Below are 7,799 nucleotides of genomic sequence, written 5' to 3'. Positions count from 1 at the left end.
CAAACTGTTAGTTTCAAACTTGTTGAGCAGTCGCTGCTTTATGTATAGTCAAATGACCACAATGGACAAATTTGTTGCTCCTGCTGTGTCTATACGTTCCCTATAAAGGTAACGAGACTTGTAGTGTGCAGTGAATGCGTGTGTGGTTGCCAGACAGGCGTGAATATTTACTGAGGCGACCCGGCCAAGTGCATGGCGTTTATTTACGCTGAGGGGCCCACGAGAGACGCTGCGCAGATTTACAGCGCAGTTCGCGACCTCCGCGGGAAGACGATGCCCAAACTTGGCCGCAGTGACTGCTGCCTACAGTAGGGGGTCGCGGACGTCCGGCGGGCAGCGGCCAGCGGCCAACCGTCGCCCGCGAAGGCCTGTGGTCAGGTACCGAGCAGGCAGCCTTCACTCCAGTATGGTAATGGCTCCTCCGCTGCAATCTGTAAAGGCACCGTTGCAATATGGAATCATATAAAGCGGTGAACGATGTGGATATCTGTTTCATCTCTTTTTATATTCATTATGCCAATAAAGGACGGGCTAGTAGCGGTCACTTTGCTGCTCTTTAGCCTATGATTAAAACATTTAACAACTACACTGATAGGGACAAAACTGACACTATTAAAACAGAAAGGTCCTGGCACTATTAAAACATTGTGCTCCAGCTAGTGATCTCTCTCTTCCTTCTTTCTGTTGCGTCCACAACTACAACTGTTATAAACAGCAAAGTTGATTTTTAACTTGTTCCTGTAATACATTTTCTCTCTACTACGTTGGTATATTGTTTGAACTCCCCCCAAATGTAAATTAGAAGCAGAAAAAATGGTTCAAATGGCTCTGAGCACTATGGGATTTAACTTCTGAAGTCATCAGTCCCCTAGAACTTAAAACTACTTAAACCTAACTAACCTAAGGACATCACACACATCCATGCCCGAGGCAGGATTCGAACCTGCGACCGTAGCGGTCGCGCGGTTCCAGACTGTAGCGCCTAGAACCGCTCGGCCACTTAGGAGCAGAATTGCAACAAATGTCTTAGAATATACTGCCTGACAAAAAAGCCCCCAGAAGGAGAGGAGCAAAAGGAATCATGTTTCTTGGTTTGTGAGGGTATGCAATGTTATTTCACTGATTCCAAAATCGAGTCAAATTTACGTGGATCTTTGAATTATGAGGTCACTTATCGGTATGACGTTGCACATCTCTGGTCTTGATGCATGCACTTATTCTGTTGTGAAGGGCCGGCCGGTGTGGCCGAGCGGTTCTAGGTCCTTCAGTCTGGAACCGAGCGACCGCTCCGGTCGCAGGTACGAATCCTGCCTCGGGCATGGATGTGTGTGATGTCCTTTGGTTAGTTGGGTTTAAGTAGTTCTAAGTTGTAGGGGACTGATGACCTCAGATGTTAAGTCCCATAGTGCTCAGAGCCATTTGAACCATTTTTGTTGTTGTGAAGCGTGTCATAAGTCCATTGCATCCTCTCCTGAAGCAGGCTGCCCCACAACTGTTGTAACTGGTCCTTGATATCCTGCATACCGGCACTCGGATAAAGTTGACGTTGTAGCTGGACTCCCACATGTTCTATCTAGGACAGGTGTAGGGATCTAGCGAGCTCGGAATGTCTCCACAACAAGAAGACAATTTGTTGCGACATGCGACATGTGTGGACGAGCATTGTGCTGTTGAAAAATGGTGCCGTGGTACCGTCACAAGGGAGAAAAAACGTCAGGATACAGGATGTCAACAATGTGCCCTCGTGCCATCACAGTTCACTCAATGACTACCGCCTGAAGTCATACCCGATGGCTCCCTACCAGCAATGATACCGCTGTAACTTCCCAAAACATTGCATGAATGGAATCTCTCCCCAGGTCTCCGCCATAATTGCCAAGGAGGTGATCCCGCGTAATATAGAACTGTGATCCGCTGATGAACAAAATACGACGCCCTTCAGCAGTACTCCATGCTTCCTGGTCATGACACTACTTCAAATGTAGCGGTTTGTACTGTGGTGTTAACGGTAACCTACTCAGGGTACAGTATTTTCCTAGTCTGGTTGCTTCCAGTCTCCCATCAATGGTACAGGATGAAACTGAATATAGCAGGGACCTTATTATTTGTTCTTGTTTGGCAGGCGCAGATGTGCCCTCTGCCAGGCACTTAAATGTGATTTGCAGAGTATCCGTGTAGATAGATGTAGATGGACCGGTTACTTGGTGCAAAATATGGTGATCCTCCCTTGTGGAGGTCATCTGTCGTCGACTGGGACCTTGACGACGAGTGTGCCTGCCCTCATGTTCCCATGTTCCACATCACTGAGCTACTGTTACCTCTGAAACCCCCTGAAATCTGGATGTAGTAGGATTCGGCCAGCCGCACTAATGGAATCTCACAATAAAGCCACTTTAAGGGGACATTGTATGTCCCATGCCGCCAATGTTAAATTATCGAATTTTGTGACCAATTATCTTGGTAAGTTATTAAGACACCTACTTACAATTTTCCATAATTATTGAATGCACATTTCTCGATACACTGAACTAGAATTATCACTAAAATTGTGTTTTGGTGCATGTTTTCTTTTTTTTTCAAACCCTTAACTTTTGACAGAATTTTGTAAATAAATGAACATAAAAACACAAAACAATTCAAGATATTTTAATTATTCTAGTTCCATATGTGTTGCATCTGACACTTGGCATGCTGTGAAAATTTTATGTGTCTACCATCAGTACTTTTTTAGAAAACGGGACGTTTATGGCAAAAAATGTAGTTCAGAGATATTGAGGTTTAAAACATTTTTTTATTACAAATTGTTATATAGACTCACATCTCTGCGTTTCTTATGCACTAGAATTGCCCTGGCCCATAGTCTGCCTCTTCTTCAGTGGCACAACAGCCCAGTGCTTGCCTCCTCCTTTTCTTTCTTGCTTCTTTTGTTATTTCTTGAGCAGCTAACTCTGCTTCACGTACACGAAGCTCATCCAGTTCATCCAGTCCTTTAGCCGTGTTCTGTCCAAAACTTACCCCTAACTTCTCCACAACCTTATGTCTTTCATAGTTCCCACCATTAAAAGTTATTATACCATTAGACACTGATAACTTTAGAGTCATAAGGCCAACAAATACATTTTTAGGCACACGGCACCACACAACGTTACTAAAGGACTCAATCACCTTCTGGGTCTTCCCATGTAAACACTTCCTTAGTAGCTCAGGATTTGACGAAGGAAGAGAATGTTTATGTGTAAATTCATGCAGACTTGCTTATATTTAAACCAAGTATTTGGTGGAGGTGGACACAAAGCATGACTTGGCTTTTCATCGGTTGATATTCGATGAAAGAAAGTGCTCCACACAGCTCTTTTAATCTTCTCTAAATTGTCACAGTTATCTCCAATGGCCTTCCCATATTATTCCTGTAATTCATCAATTACTTTGTCCATTAGTCTTCAAGCACATTTAATTGTCTTGCCATCAGACAGTGTTGTTACCCAGCTTGGTTTTTAGGTTTATTTGTAATGCCAACTTCTGAGACGTAGCAGTAGGCGCAAAACAAAGCAATTCACAGCCTTCTAGACTGCGTAGTTGTCAAGATATGACTGCTCAACTTAACAGTATTGAGCAGCTGTGAAATTTGACAGTCACACGTCAACATTCAAAATATTATTTGAAGGTCTCACAATTATCTGATTTTAATGTATTATATACCAAAAATGTTTAGGAAAGTCAAAAGTACATTACGGAGTAGAAAACAGAAAATGTCGAATTTCAACGAATTTCACATACAATGTCCCCTTAAAACTCTGAAAGGTGCTGATAATGCTGTGAAGGACAAGTTCAATTGCCGTTACAGTCATGGTGATGGTATGGGCTGGTCGAAGTCAGGATGTCGGCGAACCACCATTTAACGGCGTGGGTGAGTGCTTTTGTCAGTGGGTGCATGCTAGATGCCCGATGAGGCGCCAGTGCAACATTGTTGACAAACCAGACGTTTATTATTCAGAACACATCAGTCTGTGTGACGTCACTCCAGATAGCCAATCCTCACAGGGCAATGGTAGTGCATGCATGTTGATGTAGGCAGCAACCAACACATCGCTCGGAGCTGAAGGCAGGCTGTAAGGCCGCCGATCCTACAAAGCTGACGCGCTGCGTCACAGACATAGCCCAATGCGAGCTAGGAGCCTCGGGAATAGCAACAAGGGCAGGCAGGCCCACGACGTAGACTAGCTGCAAAAGAAGCAGTCACCAGCAACAGAGACTACCCACACGAACAGTTTAGGCAGCAAGTAGTTTGCCTGCTGTAGTGGGAGCTGACAGATAGCTACACTCATGCAGTCACGATCTAGATGCTTAACTCCCCCCCCCCCCTCCCCAATTATAGAGCACCAGTTTCCCAGTACTGGACACTAGGCGCACACCTCCACGGCTAGCAACGTCTAAGTCCACAAGAGAAAACTTGTAGACCCATGGAACTCGTAGATCAGCAGACACGGAAACTACGGACCATCATAGGTCCCACTTCATAGCAGGATGTCGGCGGATTGTGATGCCTTTAGATGAAAATAAGGAATATAAACACGAGCCTGGGCCGTGCTTGTTGCACTATAGCGCTGGTCTCTTCTACTAAAGCTATAACAGAACCTCGGCCTGAACATGAGGTACCTGGGCTGTCCATGGCATGGGAGCTTCATCTTTCTGCTGTGTCGGTATTCCTGCACCTTTGGGTGCTTGGTTTGGCGACAGTGTGAAGGAACAGCGTCAGTGACAGAACTGTCTCTGTAACAGTGCAGCAGTTCCCACAGAATCAGGACGCCGTAGGGCATAACTTGCACAAGTAGCTGGATCAAGGTCTCTGGGTTCTTGCTCCACTCGAGAGCAATGTCTTAATTTTCCTCAGCCACGCCAAGGTCACTACTTGCGGATCAGGACACTTTTTTCTTCCTTTGAAAATCCACCACGAATTTTACTTATCGTTCCTTTGGAAAATCCTCCTGACGGAAAAGAATAGCAACCCCAAAAAAGAATTCATATAGAGTAATGAAATTTCGGAAATATATTTGTCTAGGTGGCATATTTTACTGATTAACATTCCAAGATCACAGATTAGTGAAAGCGCGAGATAACCAATTGCAGATGTGATATGCTGGTACATTAATAACCGATGTAACCGCTAGAGTGTTGAATGAAAGCATGAAAACGTGCAAGCATTGTGTTGTACAGGTGACAAACGTTAATTTGTGGGATGGAGTTCTACGTCTGCTGCATTTGGTGGGACAATGCGGGGTCGGTTAGTGCTGTTTGTGGATAACACTGTCCGATGATGTCCCGTATGAGCTTGACTTGAGACAGATCTTCTAATCGGGTAGGTCAATGCGACCTGTGGATACTCTGTGGTTTCGACAGTGGTATGTCGGCGAGCGTTATTCTGTTGGAAAATACACATGGGATGCTGTTCATGAATAGAAGCACAACAGTTCGGATCATTAAATTGACATACAAATTTACAATTAGGTGGCGTGGGATCGCCATCTGAGTGCTCCAGCTGTCATACGAAATCGCACCCCAGGCCGTCCGTAGCTCCAGATATAGGTCCAGTGTGTCTAGCATGCAAATTAGCTGGTTGCAGGCCCACAATTAGTCTTCTTTTAACCACCACACAGCCACAAATGGCACAGAGGCAGAACCAGCTTTCATCAGTAAACGAAACAGACCTCCACCCTATCCTGTAATGAGCTCATATTTGAGAACACGGAAGTCGCTAATGACTGTGGCTTGCGATCAGTGGGATGCACGTTACAGGGCGTCTGGCAAGGAGCTGTCCTTGAAGTAACTGAGTTTTAACAGTTCGTTGTGTCACTGTGGAGTCAACTGCCTGCTCGCATTGCAGCTGCGGAGGCCGTACGGTGGGCCAGTGCCTTACGGCGAACACGATGGTCTTCTCCCTCGGCAGTCCCCGTGCTGTGCGGAGCCCGGTCTTCTTTCGACCATACGTTCTCGAGAACACCGGTGCCAGCAATCGCGAACAGTGGCTTCATATCTGCCAACTCTTCCTGCAGTAATACAGAAGACTCATCCAGCTTCTCGTAGCCCTATTACACTACCTCATTCAAACTCACTGAGTGTTGATAATGGCGTCTTTGTCGCATAAAGGCTTTATCGACTAACATCAACTCAACACGTCCAGTCTCAAAGGTAACTAACGCTCAGTGTGTTTTTATTAAAGCAAACCTGATTTGCATCCTTATAGTGGGACTACTATTGCCACTCCTATGCAACAGGCGTGAAATTTAAATAAATATTATCTTTGAGGTGTAGAAACACTTCTGCCAGATTTCTTTTCACGTCGCACAACTCCTTCTTGGGGTACAGATTTTTTTTTCCGTCAGTGTATATTTACGCAGTGACAGCCATTCAGTATGCTCAGTTTTCCTTAGCTTAATTCACAAGTTTCATTGACTATGTTGTTAATTCTAAATGTCATTTCTCAGGTGCGGTACATTAGACCATGTATTCCTACTGTCATCACATGTGATGCGCCGGCAGTTCATTGGGGGATGCATGGGTTTCCATTTGAGGTTAAGCGTAGCTTACAGCGATACGATGTGAACCAATAAAGCACTAGAAACCGCTGCACTTATAGCCATTTCATAATTTTTTATTTGTCTTGATCGAAATGTTTTTGGAAAAGGAAAATACATTACTAGCTACTAAATTAAGAGATTAGAACAAAGGACAGAAATTATAACGGAAACACGATATACCTTCTATTCTGTTGCGCTGCTACAAATTAGACAACGTAAAAATAACATGAATCCAAACTCCCATACATGTTGGAAATGATTAAATATAGGATGCTAGCACACGTTTCGGAACATAATGAAGGTGTAACTTAGAGTCACTAAATATTTTGTGATGAGTGTAATCGGAACAAAATTAATGCGCGCTCTATAGAGCTGCAATAATTTTATTAGCTTGTTGTTGATGTGAACACACTGATTTACTTTGTTTATATCTTAATGTTGTTCGTGCATTTGTGTTACGATGTAACCTGGTGGTACATTGTAGTATTAAGTAGTTCTTTTGACTACTTTCCGGCAGTACGGAGCAGGTTATCAACATACACAGATCTGACAGCAGTGGATGTGCTCTGTCTTCTTCGTTTGAGATTTCTGTACCTTGGTGATATAGTTATGGCTTTTACTTTACTGTACTTACTACGGTCTGGGAGTGTCTGTTCTGTGAGGTAAACATTACTTTATTCTATGACGTGTAGGTCACCATAAACTATTTTAGCGCTTTCTTTTACGTAGTATTTCTAAGTTCACAGTTTAACTCCACATTTTCAATGGCCATATAGCAATGTGCCAACGGCCTTGCTGCAGTGATAACACCAGTTCCCGTCAGATCACCGAATTTAAGCACTGTCGGGCTGGGCTAGCAGCTGGATGGGTGATTACCCGGTCTACCGAGCGCTGTTGGCAAGCGGGCTGCACTCAGCCCTTGTGAGGCAAACTGAGGAGCTACTTGATTGATAAATAGCGGCTCTGGTCTCGTAAACTGACATACGGCCGGGAGAGCGGTGTGCTGACCACATGCCCCTCCATACCCGCATACAGTGACGCCTGTGGGCTGTGAGGTGACACGGTGGCCGGTCGGTACCTTTGGTCCTTCCAAGGCCTGCTCGGACGGATTTAAAATAGCAATGTGCCACATGAAGGGGTTTTTTAATTCACGTATCCGATGGTATGTAAAACTAAGTTAACAATTTTTCGAAATTACATATGATAATTATAAACCTTGTTAGG

At 44.4% G+C, this 7,799-nt stretch overlaps 1 pseudogene; it reads left to right on the top strand.

Moving 5' to 3' along the window:
* Positions 1-7,357: 7,357 nt before the first annotated feature.
* LOC124723010 lies at positions 7,358-7,475 on the top strand (annotated as a pseudogene).
* The last annotated feature ends 324 nt before the right edge of the window (positions 7,476-7,799 follow it).

The sequence above is a fragment of the Schistocerca piceifrons genome, chromosome 1 (assembly GCF_021461385.2).
Source record: "Schistocerca piceifrons isolate TAMUIC-IGC-003096 chromosome 1, iqSchPice1.1, whole genome shotgun sequence".
NCBI lineage: Eukaryota > Metazoa > Arthropoda > Insecta > Orthoptera > Acrididae > Schistocerca > Schistocerca piceifrons.
The sequence above is the reverse complement of the archived record's forward strand: the minus strand, read 5'-3'. Positions and strand labels throughout refer to the sequence as shown.